The sequence below is a fragment of the Lactuca virosa genome, chromosome 8 (assembly GCF_052849685.1).
Source record: "Lactuca virosa cultivar CGN04683 chromosome 8, Lactuca_virosa_CGN04683_v6, whole genome shotgun sequence".
Lineage (NCBI taxonomy): Eukaryota > Viridiplantae > Streptophyta > Magnoliopsida > Asterales > Asteraceae > Lactuca > Lactuca virosa.
In genome coordinates this window covers 375,660,268-375,678,181 of record NC_136433.1, presented here as the reverse complement: position 1 = coordinate 375,678,181, position 17,914 = coordinate 375,660,268, and the positions used below count along the sequence as shown (strand labels likewise).

At 40.3% G+C, this 17,914-nt stretch overlaps 1 long non-coding RNA gene across 1 annotated transcript; it reads left to right on the top strand.

Annotated features, from left to right (window-relative positions):
* The first annotated feature begins 15,330 nt into the window (after positions 1-15,330).
* LOC145128346 (uncharacterized) lies at positions 15,331-17,825 on the top strand. The gene is made up of 3 exons (XR_013716829.1): positions 15,331-16,125; positions 17,048-17,105; positions 17,665-17,825. It is a non-coding gene; the product is annotated as an uncharacterized LOC145128346 (long non-coding RNA).
* The last annotated feature ends 89 nt before the right edge of the window (positions 17,826-17,914 follow it).

Genomic DNA, 17,914 nt, shown 5'->3' with positions numbered 1-17,914 from the left:
ACAACCAACCACCCAGACCCCTAGCGGAGGAGTAAGCCAAGCTTGTTATGGGTGTGGTGAAACAGGATACTTCAAGAGGGATTATCCTAAGACAAATAATGATGGTGGTGTGGGAAGAGTATTGGCAATAGGCCACGAGGAGGCAGTATGTAACATCCCAAAAATACAGGCCAAAAATTTCGTTTTAATTAAGTTATTATAAAACTAACAGTATAAGAAAACATCCATAATAACATATCATGTCAAAACCAGTACGTCAATAATCAAAACATGTCATCATAAAATCATATCAGAGTATAATCCCAAAGATCTCCTGTGCGAAAAACATAGTGTGATGCGCTGCGATCAAGCCGGCTCCTTTCTTTTGAAAACGAAATACCTGAAACCAAAACTGAAAACCGTAAGCACGAAGCTTAGTGCGTTCCCCAAATACCACATACCATACATATCAACATACTGCCTAGCATATCTGGGTGCTGGCCTACCCCTTCGATCTCTTTCAACCGAATACTGTCTAGCATATAAACACATACTCGCATACTGTCATACATAAACATGAGCCATACATATATCATAATCAGTAAAGATGCTATGTGCCAAACATAGTCTTGCCATATGCCACGGGCCACCACGTGGTCTTTCTTGCCAAGCCGGGGGCCACCCCCTCGGTCCCACAGACAAGTGCCAAGAGCCACCTCCTGGTCTTCCATGCAAGCATCACAAAGACAACTAGCATTCATACTACTCTACTTAGCAAATCAGCATATAGTGTGCCAGGAGCCACTTCCTGGTCTTTCATACGTAATAGCATATAGTGCGCCAGGAGCCACCTCCTGGTCTTTCATACATATTGCCTAGGGCTAACCCCCGGGTCTTCCTACCATACATAATAACATATTGAGTGCCAGGAGCCTCCTCCTGGTCTTCCATGCATAATGCCTAGGGCTAACCCCCGGGTCTTCCTACCATACATAAACTAAATGGGTCGGCATTGTGGCCGTAGACCCATGCACATAGTGAGGAGACTCACCTCGTACTGCCGAAATCCCGTAGACACAATCCCAGCTGCTGGACGACAGATTCCCGAACTGCCAATAACAAAGCATCACCCAATTAATAATTGGGTTCCAACTCATAATCATAAGTCCATGCTTAGGGTAAGAGACTACTCTACCCGTAACTTGGGTTGATTCAAGCCCAAGGCCCAATCCAAGGGCCCAAAAGTCCAACCATGGCTCAAAGCCCAACTCATGGCCTAATTTTCCAAATTGGGCCCAAACCTTTATAAGGTCTCACCATAAGGCCCGACCATTTAGTCCAGTCCAACATTCAACATTCTAATGGCCCAATATCACATAATCATAAAGGCCCAAACTATGGCCCATCTATGGCCCAATTTTCCAAATTGGGCCCAACTCCTCATATAGGCCTTACCTCAAAGCCCATTCATTATTCTAAGTCCATTTGCTTGATCTTGGATGGCCCATTAATAACCCAATCATCAAGGACCAATAGAAAGGCCCAATAATAAACCCAAGTGAAATTAGGGTTTCACATAAAATGACGATTAGGGTTAAGTTTCCTACTTAACCCATTAAGGACTTAATCCACTAAGGCCTTAATACATTAAGTCCAATATTGCTTAGATTAATCTTTGCCAATGATTATTATTTAATATTTCAAGCTATTAAATAATTCCCGTGTGTGTGTCCCGATTAATTCTCAAAATTTGGGTTTTATTGGCATTAGGGTTTTCCAAACACTAATTAGGGTTTCCAACCCAAATACTAGCCCATTTATCAATTTGTTGGGCTTTTAGGTCAATTAGGGCTTTATTGGGCCTAATAGGCCCACTAGAATATCATTAAGCCCGTTAGGGTTTTTACTAAGCCCATTAGGCTTCATTGGGCCCATTAGGACTTCTTTGGGCCCATTAGGGTTTCAAGCACCCCAAACGAGTCAACACAACGAGGCAAAGCACACCGCCACCCGACACGGCGGCAGGAGGCGGCAGCCACCACCCTACGGTGGTGGTTTGAGTTTTCTTTTCATTATTCCGACATGATTACAGTTTACAACGAAAAAATCCAAAAATAACATACACACTAACTAACATAAACACACACACATGGCGGCACATGGTGGCAGCCACCACCTCACGGTGGTGGTGGTTATGATCTTGGGCCAACGCAACACCAAAAGCACTCCAAACATCAATCTAACGCACCCGAAAGCCCACAGCCACCGAAGATGGTGGCAAACAGTGACGGAGCAGCGGCGGCAGTTGGCAGAACGGCGGCAGCAGGCGGCGGTGATGAGCTTCTTTTGTTTTCCTGCCTAAGAGAAACCATACAGCATTATCCTTACAAGATACAGTCATACACACAGCAATTCACGCACACAACCACCTCCACATGGTGGCTGGTGGCGGCAAAAAGAGATGGCATGGTGGCAGCCACCATGGTTGGCAGCCATGGTGGTTTTTCTCGGGTAGTACCAGCCAAATAACACACATGCCACACCACAAATGCCGACAGCAACATGTATACTCGAACACACACTCCCACAACCACAGTCTAGGCGGCCGGTGTCACCGGAAAAGCGAAACAGTGGCCCCATGACCACCGACGACGGTAACGACGTTTCCAACGTCGTACCCACAGTAAACAACGAGAGGGAGAGAGAATAAGGTGGATTGAGGCTGACTTACCGGCGTTTCTGGTGGCTCACGACCCGCACACGACGAACCAAGCTTACTTCCCGGTATCGGCGGTTCTCCGGTTGCACACACGTCTCAGGTAGCGAGGTTATGTTTCAATGATGAAGTGGCTGCTTGGCGGCGTCGTCTGATCGGAAAATGAACGGAGACGAGTGGTAGCGGCTGTGAGGCTCACGGGAGGTGATGGCGGCTGAATAAGGTCTTTTATGCTTAGGGTTTAAGATTAGGGCTGGCAATTCTCGACATGACACGCGACACGACCCGCGACACGACACGAAATAAATGGGTTTGGGTTGAGTTTTTCAACCCGCCAACCCGTTTATTAAACTGGTCATATATGGGTTTCTCAAAAAATAAACAGGTTGACCCGCCAACCCGTTTATATTCTTAATAAAAAAATTATTTTATTTTTAAATGTATTTATGTATCAAGTATTAATATTTAATAAATATTATATAATATATACCATTGATTCATAGACCATTTGACTGTATTGACATTTTGACTCGTAGTGGATGGTCTAAGGTCGTAAGTCATAACCTATAAGGCTAAGTCTGTAACATGTTTCTATGAATGTTTTTAATTTTCATTTAGATGTTTAATACTTAAATGTCTAAAATTCAGACCCACGAACCCGCCAACCTGTGAACCCGTATAAATAAATGGGTTGGCGGGTCATATATGGGTTTATGTTCCAAACCCGCCAACACGTGACCTGCCAACCTGTGACCTGTATATTCAAATGGGTCGTGTTTGGGTTGGCATATTTTGACCCGCCAACCCGCGACACGCCAACCCGAACACGACACGATTGCCAGGCCTATTTAAGATGCGACGAGGGGGGGGGAGAGAAAGACACTGTTTAATCCCGTGTTCTAAATGAAACATTGAAGCATTATAACAAGTTTGTAATGACTAATGGGTTTTGAATTGTTTTAAAAGTTTTAAATTGGCTTGAAATTTTTGGGTGTTACAAGTTGGTATCAGAGCCTTGGTTTGAGGGAATTGGAGGAACATGCGTGTAACTCCAGTCTCAAATCAAGGAAAGGATTTTCAAAACGATTTTTCAAAAAGGTTTTCAAAATAAGTAAAGGAGGATGCAGGGTGTACGATCAGCCGAAGCCAGTAAGTAGACCCCAAAATACCATACAAGTTATTTGATTATGAGATATGTTAGAATAGCATGTTAGTACTAGGCTAGGGATCTTCAGGAATTGCATGATTACATGATGCCTGCTAGCCTAGGGTCTCCTTTATATGAGATTGACATCATTACTGTAGTTGCTTAGTGTATGCATCACGGTTATACATAACTAAGATCTTATAGCTTGAGAATGTTTGATTTGGCCTTAGGTTCTGTTCTTGTTTGATTGGGAGCTTAGGGTAGGATTGGATATTCGAAAGTCTATAGGGTCCAGTGTTATGTATGGCTATCATACACTAGTGCTGCAGGGTTGGTGGAAGTTTCATGGATGGGTGGGTTGTGTGAGGCCGGGAGGCCAGTTATGAGATATTTAGCATTCGTCTAGGAGTGAGGATTGAGCGCTCACCATGTAGTGTATATTGTTAGGGTGTTGTGGTGATACTTGAGACAAATATGGGTAGGTGTGGAAGGTAGTAGGGGCCCATACTACTGAAAGCACAGGACTCGTACGCGTAGCAAGGAAGTCACAACCCCTAGGGTTGGGTTAGGAGTTGGTTCCCTATCTCTATATGGGTTATCAGTGATCCTTCTGGTGTTTTACCAGAATGATGGTTACGAGACGTCTTGAGATCGGATCCAGGTTAGGATCGAGAGCTGGTAGCCAGGATAGGCCAGCATTGTCAGATGACCGTGTCAGTGAGATCATGCGGGAGGAGGTGATCGAGTTTGTCTGGGGACAGTTTCCGGGGATGTTTCGGTCTATTAAGACCGCCATGGTTGGGTATTTGTCGAGCGTCATGCAGCCATTGTTGGGACAACTGCCACAGCAGATTCAACAGCTGTAACGACGGCAGGGGGAGGAGCTGGTCGAGCTTTCCAGTACCGGGACTTGTTACTGGGACATATTCTGATGAGTAGAGGGCTGCAGTTACTTGGGATCAGGGAGATGTTCTGTACTTGTTACATTCCGCGGGTTAAGCGGGAGAGTCTAGCACATGAGTTTCTAGATTTGAGGCTTCGGGGGTTTGCTCGAGGGCGGAATGTGAGTCGTGGGGACTCCGGAAAGGAGTAATGATTATGTTCAGCTGGAGTTATGCACCTGGAATTAGAATGGTTAATTGATAGGATTGGAATGTCGTTTTATAGGGCAAGGATTGTGTCCTTTCAGTTTACGAGCTCGAAGGATTGAGCAGGTTTGTGACCCAGGATCAGGTTGTATTCCAGCTCGGAGTCAGTTGGTCAACGGGATTGGCGACGGTAGCTCAGCGCTGGTAAGCACGGGTAGGTCGATGTGGCATAAGTATTTGGAGGTCCAGTTCGCCTTGGATCTCTTGTATCGGACGATATGGATTGATTGTGCGGTCTATTGCACTCTTGGGATTATAGACTATGTTTGGGGAGCAGTTATAGCCCGGTTTGGGGCAAAGGTTGTTTCAACTACTGCAGTTCAGTTGTGGAGGATTGACCTGGTGAGTGAGTCAGGGTGCGAGACCCTAAATGATATGATTTCTAAAGCTCGAGAGCGAGAGATTGTTTGGAGCACTTGGGAAGAAGGGTATTATGTGGGAGGTTGCGGACAGAGTTCCATAGGATGGTTATTCGACATTGTCAGGATTCAGTGGTGTTAGTAATTGTTATTGATTGGCGTATGAGAACGCCAAGGGAAATAGCTTGTTGCTGAAGTATTAGTAGAGCATCTATCTTTTGACTTTAGGATTTGAGTGGGGGATCATTCAAGTATCAGGGACTGTCGGCTAGGTGATGTCGGGTTCCACACCAGTGGGTGTAGTGTTCTAAGTGGGGGAGAATTTGTTGGATTAATTTCTAAGTCCATAACTATATTTGGTATGTACTTGACCCGACCCGGCATGGTCCATTTGGGTTGCACTTCACCGACACAATTTATATGGATAGTCTTTTGAGAATAGTATATTTATGATTTATATTAATATATTATAAGTTCTAATATATTAATATATAATCATATTATTTAATTAGTATTGATCAAGAATTAATTTATAATTAATTAAGTGATCAAAAGGAGCTAATTAACTATGGACTCTTAGATATATATATGTGTAGTGGGCCAAGTTCATTTAGGTTGGGTTAAGTCTTCATGGATAGTCCATGGAGCTTTAACCCATGGATCCTAGGAAATGAAAGGTCATGGGTATTAGGGTTTAACCCTAATCCTCCACACTATATAAAGGGTCTTATGGTTCATGAAATTATGCTAGTGGCTAGTATGGATACACTAAAGAGGGTAATAACCGATTTCATAAGTGTGAGCCAAGTATCCATATTCTCTAAAGTCTTCCAAGGTGTTTTGGTGATTTGTGATTCCACTTGAGGCTTCCACACTATTGGGGCTAAGCTCTTAAAGTTCAAGACTTCAAGCTTCATTAAAAGGTATGTATTCTAACTTGTTATATTACCCAAGTATCAAGGATTGTATGCTAGATAGGGTAATACCTTGGAATATTCATATTTGCATGTATAATAGAGAAAACATAGATCCAAGGTATTTAGGGTTGCATGTACACTTAGGATTGTAAGAATGCTCAAAACCCAACAGTGGTATCAGAGCCATGGGTTGTTTTCTGTTATATTCATGCAAATGTTTGATTTTTAAAGTTGGAAAAAAAAAGAAAAAAAAACATGAAGTTTGTCAAATTTTAAGATAATTACTTGTTTTGTGAAAAACTAATTATTTGTAAAATTTAAATCATTTGCTATATGAGTTGAATTAGGTCAAATTTAGTAAAAGATAAAATGATATGATTATTTTATTAGTTTTAAAAGTTTGATCTAAATGTTTTAAGGAGTTACAAATTTTGTCATAAAATTTTGGAGCTCAAAAGTTTTTTTTTAAGTTGTGATCTTAAGTGTTTTGAAACCTCCATAAGTTATGGATATGAAAAGGTTTTAAAAAAATTGATTCAAAGTTTTTATGGAGTTACAAAATTTGGTGTTAATGTTTTAAAGAATTCCATAACTTATTCTTAAGTTATGGAACATGAAAAGTTTCATCATAAAACAAGCATTTAACTCCATAAGTTATGGATTACCAAAAGTGTTTATGTTTCCTTGATTTACGAGTTAGTTTAGATTAATGAAATTTTTTTTTGTGTTTTAGTTGTTTTCAATCCTAATTAATCTAGAGGTAGTTCATAAAATGTGTTTTTGTAACTTGTCCTCAAGTTACATAAAAGGTCACATTTATGAATCTTAAAACTCGTAAAAGTGTCATAGGTTACATAAAAAAAATGAAGAGTCTTTTTCATTAAATAGTATTATGACTCCATAACTTGTCCTTAAGTTATGGATGTTTAAGGGTCACTTCTTTAAAAGTGTTATTAAAGAATAAGAGGTTACATAAAAAATGAAGAGTCTTCATTTTAATGAACCATTAAACTCATAAGTTATGAAATGAAAAGTTTTGAATAGTTTCAAAAACTTGCCCTCAAGTTTTGGAATTTGTAAAGTTTTCACTTATGAATCCTTTAATTCAAAGTTGAGCCCTTAGAATTTTAAAAGTTAAAATTCAACCCTTATACTTTATAATATTATAAGTTAATAATATTTATATATATGTATAAGAGTAAATTCGTCTTACCATTAGTAGGCCTCATTCACGAAGCCGGTCTATAAGGGGGGGTATAAGGTTACTGCCTATAAAATGGCAGTTTAATGGGTGTCCACTCTCACCCACCGCTTCCTTGACCGGTGGAGGGTCGTTAGCCGAACGGGTAGGACAAGGACTATAATTCTCCCTTCATTAAAAGTATTAATGATAAATACTAACTAACTAAACTCTTAATAATACCCAATCTTAGTTACTTAGGAAAATGTGAATTTGGTGCTAACCCATGAAATTACACTTTGCACTTTGCTTAAGTCAGTTAGTGGAGCGTGTGTGGTTAACCGGCACACTAGCTTGATTTAACAGGGTAGGCAAAGGGTAACTTAATGTTTATCATAGTATCGGTGGAGCGTGTGTGGTTAACCGGCACATCGATTGAGGGGTAAATATTAAGGGTACCAAGTATATTTGCATGGTTATTCACACCTTGTTTTGTGATCCTCGGCATCCCAGTCACAAAACCTGAAGGGCACACTCGAGATTGAAACATGCCTTTGAAAAGTTCAATGAATCTCAAAAAAATCTAGGAGTTTCAAAACCAATTAAAACCTAATAATACATTTCGTTTATCTTGGTGGAAATTGGTAATCGTCATTCACCTACCTTCAAATATTTTATAGCTTGGATTACGGCATCCCTCTTCCAAGTTATAAAATAGTTTGTTGGGTCTTAGCCTTAATATTTCATATTGGGTGTTATATTAAGGACTTTAGATCAACTATCTTGAATATCTCCCAAAAAGATGTCTGTTTCAGACATCTATGATCCTCCTAAATCTCTTGGAACTTCACTTCCTCCACCTCCTCCAATTATTCTCCCTAACCCATAAGTTCAAGGTCACTCAAGCCCTATTGGCAAGCAAGGTCTATGTGTGATCGCATCTTGGAGATGAAGTCACATATTGACAAGCCGGGAGAGTTGGGTGTCAAACTCTTGAGAAAGTTCGTGGTTCAATCACTTTCTAAGTCACATAGTGAATTCCTTTGGGACTACTATGAAACAGACTATGACATGACCCTTAATGATCTTATCTATTTGCTTGGTGCTGCTTAATCAGCAATAATTTGGAGCACTGGGAGAGCAAATTTGATTAGTAGATCAACTTCCCAAACTACCATGGACATTGACAATGGTAACATTGGATATCTAGAAAAGCCTTCTCTTCCCAAGGAAAGGGATTGACCATAGTCAACTAGGTTGACCAAATGGTAAAGAGAAATGCTAAGTCTGCGATAGTCCTATGTACCATTCCCAAAGAGTCCCTATGTTTCTCTTGCCAAAGGAAGGGGCATTGATTGCGAAGCAGCCTATTTACCTGAAAGATCATAAGGTTGATCAAGTCAAGAAGATTGACTCTACTTCAGGTAAAGTCCATTATCTAACTTTGTTAAGTTTCTATTCTGAGATTCTTGTTACATGATGTGACTGGGTCACATGTTGATGTTTTAAGAATCAAAGAAAAGTGAAGAAACTTAAAGAAAGTATATGCTGATTCTGATCGCGAAGATGGATCTCGATCGCATGGTTCTGTCATCAGAATTTTGAGCTGTTGCTTAGGAGTTATGATATATTGCTTAGGAATAGATAACAACAAAGTTTTTCATGTGCTTTTGCACAATAAGGATAGTTTTTCCGCAAAGTTTTTAAAATAAAAGAAAAAAAATTGTTTTTATTTATTTTAAAATATCCTTACAATGACATTTGTGAAAAGGAAAAAAAAATGTTGCTTATATGATTCCATTAATAGCAAGAGTGGAAATATGAATTTGATTCTTTCATTTGTGGTAGTGTCTAAATTTTCCAAATAAGGAAAGATTCTCATCACCCAAGTTTCAGTTGGATAGAAACTTCGAATCATGCAAGTTGTATAGTATGATGAATAAGAACTTTCAAGCATTGGAAAATTAAGACTAATTACTTGTTCACATGGATGTGTGAGTCAAGTAAATGACTAAGGGATCGAGTACACATTTTTGTGCACTGATCAAGCCCACCACAAATGTAACTTGAGTGATACATCTTAAAGAAGGTTTATTAACACTAGTGAAATGTAAGAGTAAAAGGTTTTCTACTCTTGTACATTTGAATTTGGTAAGTTGTGATGTTTTGGATAAAACAGAGACCAACTTAGGCCAATTGTGTTAAGTGTTTGTCTTGATTAGAATCCACACTATCTCTTGAATATTTGGAAAGAAAGTATTATAGGTCAAGGAGACAGTGGGAGTCTAAAAGATCCTGAAAGGGTTTCAAGAGGTAATCAAGAATAAAACCTGTATTTCATCACTAGCACACAACTAGAGGTTTATAACCTATCATGTTGACATTTATGTGCCCATTCCAGTTAAGTTGGCTATATATATTTGAGTTCTACATGTTCTCAATTATTTGCATAACTACTTGGAAGCAATGGTAGGCCCTTGTGCTGCTAGGTGGCAAGAGGTTAAGATTGCACAAGTTCAATCCATATGAGTTAGGATTTTTCACTAACCTAGTCTTGTGATTATGGTTTGACAAATTCACATGGATAAGAACACATACACCATAAAATCTAAGTGTCATAAGGTTTCTCTCCGATTCATGAAATTGATGGTGAGGAAATTCTTTCACTAAGTAGATTTTAAGTAGATAGCAATTGTGATATTTGCAGTTCTCAAAGTCGTTAGTGGAGCGTGCGTGGTTAACCGACACACTAACATGGACTTATGAGAAATGGCAAAGGTCTAAAAAATTGAGACTATGATTACGACATCCCTTTTCATAGTTCTGAAATTGTTTAGACACACCTGTGAGCTATCTAAGATAAGGTGTATAATTTTGATAAAGCCTTATCAAAGCAATCTAGTATCAGAAATCTGAACTTTAGTAAGAATGTCAATAAAGTATTGACTTCTAGAGGTCCAACTGTTTTCTGGATACATGTCAAAGCTAGTGGGAGCATAAGTGTTATGCTAATAATCATCATGTTAGTGGGAGCATGATAATTATGATAAGTATTGCATATTAGCAATGTTAATTATAGAAAACAAAAGTTTCAATTCGTGAGGTTGCAGGGGTTGAAAAAGTTGTTTTGCTATAATTAAGGGAGAGGAAATTATACTTCATGTCAATTCTAAAAGGCTTAGAGTGGGATTTTAAGCTTAGATTGAGATTTTAATCATCTTTAGTCAAGAATATATATATTAATTTCATGTTGAATTGGTTCAACATAAGGAAAAACTCTATATATTGTGTTCTCAAAATTCGATTATGATTACGGCATCCCTCTTCGTAGTCAAATTTTGGAAACATGGCAAATAAAAATATTGTAGCAAAAGACTGGTCTAGAATCATGTCTTTATGTGAGACATCATGAATCGTGTCCCATTTGCTTTGGGTACAAGATCGATTACATGTGCTATAATATTTATCCTTTCTGAATTTTCCAAATGCCTTGCGGCATTAAGGAGGAAAATGTCTAGAATTGGATATGACTAAAGTGATTAAGCAATTGTCGAGGACAATCTAAGGTTTACCAAAGATTGGTTGCTCAAGGACAGTTGGAAGTATACTGTTAATATTGGAAGGACCATATTGACATAGTCTGAAAAGAGGCAACTCTTGCTCAGAAGTGGTAGTCAAAATGGGAATATAGAGTTGTCTTCATAGGTGGAAGCAATCTGTGTAAGGTTAAATAAACTTAATGCAAGAAGCATGTTCAAAGCAATGCGCTTTGAATTTGAGACATCGTTTCCATGGAATTTCTCTCCATTGGAATACTCTGTAATGATTGTTGCCAAGTCTTTGTGGCTTTGTGCATAATCATTACAAGAGGAACAGTGCATATAAGTTTAAAATCTAAACAGATTTCGATAAATGCTAGGAATTCTTACATTTACGACAAGGATTTGGAAGTGTGAAAAGAGAATCATTGAAATTATGTTCAATTGATCTAGTTCACAAAGTAAGGATCATAGATAAACATAGAGTGCATACTTGGTGTATGGCAAAGCTATTGTTTAGAAAAATATAGTGTACATGCTTGGAGCATGGGACAACTAGTGTTTTTAATTCAGGTATAAAGTTGATAAAACCGAAACAATGAATAATGAGTAATCAGTATGGTGATAAATAAAAGTGGTCTCTTTTAATTCATAGGGTTTGATACCATATTTGATTCATTTATTCTTGTGTTTCACTTTGCATGTTTTGACTTCCATAATAACTAGGTTATTCTTCCGGAATGACTAAGTTATTCAAACCATCCACAGTCGGTCATATGTTGGAAGTAGATATGAATCAAGACTGTCATGGGTTGGCTTGTAGAGGTCCAAGTTGGTGGACAAAGTTGTGCTACAACACTCATGAGTGATCATAAGTTCTGAGTACTGGATTCAACCCGCGCTCATTTGAATCACTTCATGGATTTTATCACGAGTGATCATGAGACGATAATATCTTATATTCTTCAAACCTAGAGATATGAGTTGTTACTATGAGTTGGTTGTACATTGATTGCACGAAAACGCATTCGGTAACTCGATGTTATAAAACGTGCCTTTGTGTATGATTCAACAAGTAGTAGAACAAGCCATATGAGTCGAAGTTTATCCATTCCTTTTACCTTCGGGATAAAAGCGATATATGTGGGCCCCTCGATGATTTAGTGATGACACATGTGAGTGCTTGGCCAAGCCAGGACTGATTTGATTTGTTCAATCAGTCAGTCATCATAAATCATAAATCGGGAAACAAAAAATGGACAGAGAGAATGATTGATAATCCATGTCTTAGTCCATATGATATCTAGAATGGAGGAATATATGATCCCTTATCTAATAGACAAGTCATTGACAAAGGTCAGAGTTCATTGACAAGATCAGAGTTCGACAGCGGCTTTAAGAGCTACGATTGCCAGTTGGTTTTTGAAGTCATACTCAATAATAGTTTTAGACTTATCCAAGTGGGAGACTGTTGGATTAATGTCTAAGTCCATAACTATATTTGGTATGTACTTGACCTGACCCGGCATGGTCCATTTGGGTTGCACTTCACCGACACAATTTATATGGATAGTCTTTTGAGAATAGTATATTTATGATTTATATTAATATATTATAAGTTCTAATATATTAATATATAATCATATTATTTAATTAGTATTGATCAAGAATTAATTTATAATTAATTAAGTGATCAAAAGGAGCTAATTAAATATGGACTCTTAGATATATATATGTGTAGTGGGCCAAGTTCATTTAGGTTGGGCTAAGTCTTCATGGATAGTCCATGGAGCTTTAACCCATAGATCCTTGGAAATGAAAGGTCATGGGTATTAGGTTTTAACCCTAATCCTCCACACTATATAAAGGGTCTTATGGTTCATGAAATTATGCTAGTGGCTAGTGTGGATACACTAAAGAGGGCAATAACCGATTTCATAAGTGTGAGCCAAGTATCCATATTCTCTAAAGTCTTCCAAGGTGTTTTGGTGATTTATGATTCCACTTGAGGCTTCCACACTATTAGGGCTAAGCTCTTAAAGTTCAAGACTTCAAGCTTCATTAAAAGGTATGTATTCTAACTTGTTATATTACCCAAGTATCAAGGATTGTATGCTAGATAGGGTAATACCTTGGAATATTCATATTTGCATGTATAATAGAGAAAACATAGATCCAAGGTATTTAGGGTTGCATGTACACTTAGGATTGTTAGAATGCTCAAAACCCAACAGAATTATCATGAGATTCATAAGCAGGAGCGGTTTTGAAAGTGGGATAAGTTTCGCATCGTTGTTAGAAAGGAAGATAACTCAAGTGGCTGATCGGTTTGAGGTTGTGTGAGTTGGGAGTTCAGTAAAACTCCCCAGCGTGTGAACCGTGTCATCTCGGTACTTGATAGCAGAATTGGGAATTCTTAGGTTAAGCGTCAGCCATCGAAAGTTTCGTCTGTTGCTGTTCAGATTGCAGGTTCAAGAAGGGTCGGACCGGCGTTAATCGGTGGACCTCTCAGGAAGCGGGAATTCTCTGAAGGAATTCAAGAGGTGATCGTTGAAAAGCTAGGAACGCGTCACCAACTTCCTTGTGTAGTGTGCTTATATTTCCTAAGTCTTTGGGTTGGTATTAATAGAAGCGGATCAGTCTCGATCGAGTATGGGCTTTGTGGTAAGTAAGTATGGAGTTAGGTATTCCCAATCATATGCATGGCAATGATTCTTCACGTGGATCTGGGGGTATTCAAGGTGGCAATAGAGTCGGTTCGGCATACGTGTGATCAGGTCTGGGTTATAGTCTGCCATTGGATCTAGAGTTCGACTATCATTCTATTTTAGGGTCAAGTGCGACCCAGGTTTTGTAGGATTTTGCTTGGATAGCAACTTGTTCTATGGCTGGATCTTGCGTAGTGGGATTTCAACATTGTGGCGCTTGTTGGTGTTGTGAAGGACGTTGGTTAGGCCTTTCTTTTGGACAAGATTGATAGTTTATCAGGAGCATTCCAGTCATGAGCTGAGGGCCAGGTAGGGCATACCAGACTCATGCTGTGGGCTCAGAGGCAATCCAGACCTATGTTGAGGGCATTGTAGGGATATTCCAGTAATAGGTTGTGGGCCTGGTGATCTTAAGCAGTCTATATTCTTCAGTTCGAGAGCTTTCGGAATAGACATGTTGTTGAGATCCGGGCGAGCCGTAATCGGCCAGGAGGAATCAGAAGATTTTGTGAGAAATAAAAAGGTAGGTTCTTGAACTTCAAGTTATGAGTTTAGACCCGAGTTTCGTACATAGTGGTATTCTGATCTAGGGTATTCATCCCGAGGATGACCGGACCCTATGATTGATTGGACATGGCGGGTTGGTATTCCAACCCGAGGGTTGATTGGGCCAAACATGCGCATGATACGAGGGTATTCTATCTCGAGGATGACTGGACCCGTCGTAGGCATGCCTGGTATTCCAGCCCGAGGCTGATTGGACCAGGTATGAGTGTTCGGGCTTATGAGCCGGTTATTATAGGAATTGGTGATCAAGATGAATTTCTCTTGAATTAGTACCTGATCTCTTGCCAAGAAGAAGATTATAGGTAGCAGTGTGGGATTTGTGATTTTATTTTCGGGCGGGAACCCCAGGTTTGTAGCAGTTGGGTAGCCAGTTGGGAGATAAGGGCCATAAATACAACAACAATGATCCAGTGTGGGCAGTCTGTCAGGGACCCAGACTATCTCGAGACTTCAGATTACGGATTGAGTAAATGTGATCATATTGCAAGGGATTCGTTTATGTTCAGGTTTTAGAACCATGCGAGGGTTGGTTACGGTTGCCTTGGAAAGGCTAGGGTGAAGCTCGGGAATGTAGTTCATGATTGTTTGGCATGTAAGGAATGAGAAGAAACAATTTCGAGGACGAAATCAAATTTAAGTGGGGGAGAGTTGTAACATGCCATTTTAAAGGGATTAATTATATAATAAATCGGGAACCCAGGAAGTAATTATTATTATTTTTATATTGTTAGAGCTCAAAAATTTAAATAATAATTAGTGAGGTGTTGGTCTCGAGGATTAATTATTACAATTTTAGGAATTGGGGGTTAAAAGTGCAAGTCCTGGACTTAATTCGAAAAGGATTTCAGAAGCCAGGGTCCGTTTGGTAATAAATGGATTTAAATTGAAAAGATTTGAAGGCTTAAGGGACTTATTGGTAATATAGGGATCTATTGTGAAAGGAATTTATGGGATCAGGGTTTAAAGGTAAATTTTGGATTGATGCTGAAAATTATATGGGGATGAGGGACCAAAAGTGTATTTTTGGCAGGGTAGTTTAGTTTGGAGTTACGGGATATATCCGATCTCTCATTATCTCGTCAAAGGGGGCAGCCAAAGAACCCAAACCCTAGATCGTGATTTCCACAGCCGCCACTACCCTTTGAGACTCCTTCTCCGTCCCTTCTTCTTACTGTTCGCCGCCGCTGCTGTCTTCATTGTGGAGGTCGAAGAGCCCAGTCGTCATTGTTCTTGTTGTGGCTGAGAGCGAAGCCACTGTTTGGGCGGCGTTCAATCGGGAAGTGATTACTCATGCCGCCACTGCTCTCTCGCCGCCGCCCTCTCGTTCCGTTTTCCCGATCAGCAAGGCTGCTAGCGACGTTTCTACGACCGGACTTCGAGGGCTGCCAGGAAACCAACGAAGCATGACTGTTGCTACCTCGTTGCTGTGACTCCGATGAACGGACGAGACCGACGCAGCCGCCTCCCTCCATCCTTCTTCCTCTTCTGTTCGTCGGTACCCTGCCGCCAAGAGGCCGCCGCTGTGGTTCCTGCCGCGCCATTGAAGACCCAGCCGAGTCCAGCTCCGCCATAGCCGGTTGATTGCGTCGCTCTCTCTCTCTCTCTCTCTCTCTCTCTCTCTCTCTCTCTCTCCTTCCTCCTTCGTTTTACCGCCGCTGTTGTTGCCCGGTTCTTGTGCTGCTGCTGTTGCAACCCACCTCAGTGGGTGTTGGGTTCATTTTCCGGGCTTATGGATGTATGTTCATGTACTGTGATGGGACAAGGCCGCCGAATTGTCCCTTGGCTGGAGATCCGAAGAACAAAACCCCACCGCCACCACCGTAGGGTGGTGGCTGCCACCGGGTATAGCCGCCTGCCGCCACAAGGTGGCTATGTGTGTGTGTGTTATTTTATGAGTGTGTGTGGGTTATTGGATGTTATTGTAAAATTATACTGTAATAGAATATGAATAATGAAAAGAAAAGCTCAAACCACCACCGTAGGGTGGTGGCTGCCGCAACCAGCTGCCGTGTCGGGTGGCGGTGTGCCGTGTTTGGTTTGTGACTCGTTTGGATGTTTGGACAAGGGACTACTAAACCCTAATGGGCCAAAAAAAAAACCCTAGTGGGCCCAATGAGATCTTAATGGACCCAATGAAGCCATAATGGACCTAAAAGCCCAACAAATTGATAAATGGGCTAGTAATTGGGTTGGAAAACCCTAATGCCAATAAAACCCTAATTTTGAGAATTTATCGAGACACACACACGGGAATTATTTAATAGTTTGAAATATTAAATAATAATCATTGGCAAAGATTAATCTAAGCAATATTGGACTTAATGGATTAAGTCCTTAATGGATTAAGCCTTAATGGGTTAAGTAAGAAACACTTAACCCTAATCGTCATTTCATGTGGAAACCCTAATTCCACTTGGGCCTTGAGTTGGGCCTTCCTTTTTGGGTTTTGGTGATTGGACTATTAATGGGCTTTTCAAGAATAAGTAAATGGACTAAATAATTGTATGGATTTTATGATAAGGCCCATGTGAGAGTCTTGGGCCCAATTTGGAAAATTGGGCCATAGATGGGCCATAACTGGGCCTTTATGATTATGTGATATTGGGCCATGGGAATTGGATTGGAATAATTGAATGTGCCTTAAGTAAAGACCATGTAAAGGTCTGGGCAAAATTGGGCCATATGTTGGGGCTTTGACCCATTATTTGACTTTTGGGCTTTTGTAGTGTGAGTTGGACCTTGGGCTTGTAACCCAATTATTAATTGGGTGTTGTTTGATGTTGACAGTTCGGGAATCTGTCAACCAACAGCTGGAGTGGTATCAGCGGGACTTCAGCAGTGTCAGGTGAGTTATCCTTACTATACTAAGGGGTCTAAGGCACCAAGGCCGACCCATTGGATATGTTATCCTAGCAGTGTTAGATGTTGAGTATGATTTAGTGTTGCATGCTAGTGGTTATGCCAGTTAGGTAGACCTGTAGGACTACCTGTGATGCTATATGATTATTGCATGCTCAGTGGTTATGTGGTATGTTATATGTTATGTGGGATGGGTTGAGGTTGTACCGCTCCGTGCAGTAGCCAACAAACCCTAGGAGCATTCCAGTTACGGGCTAAGGGAGACTCGTACTGTGGGCTCGGGAGCATTCCAGTTATGGGCTAAGGGAGACTCGTACTGTGGGCTCGATGGCAAGCCAGATGTGAGTTGTGGGCCCGTAAGACAATCCAGACTCACATTGTGGGCCCAGGGGTAATCCAGTCTGTAAGGCTGTGGACCCATTACATGCTGTTCAGTTTGTTATGTTATAATGTTGCTGACATGGTTATGTGGACTGTATGTGTATCGGTATTTTGGGGGTAACTCACTAAGCTTTCGGGCTTACAGTTTCAGTTTATTGTTTCAGGTGCATCAGGGGATCGTGGCAAGGCAAAGGCGTGATCGTACAGCTCCTCACTTTTTATGACTTTGTTTCCGGGATAATCTAATATTAAACTATTTTGAAAACATTTTTGTAATGACTAATGGGTTTTGAATTGTTTTAAAAGTTTTAAATTGGCTTGAAAATTTTGGGTGTTACATTTTCGGTTGTTCCCACTTCACCACAGCTTCAATCTTGGCTGGATCAACCATTATCCCTTCTTGGTTGACCACGT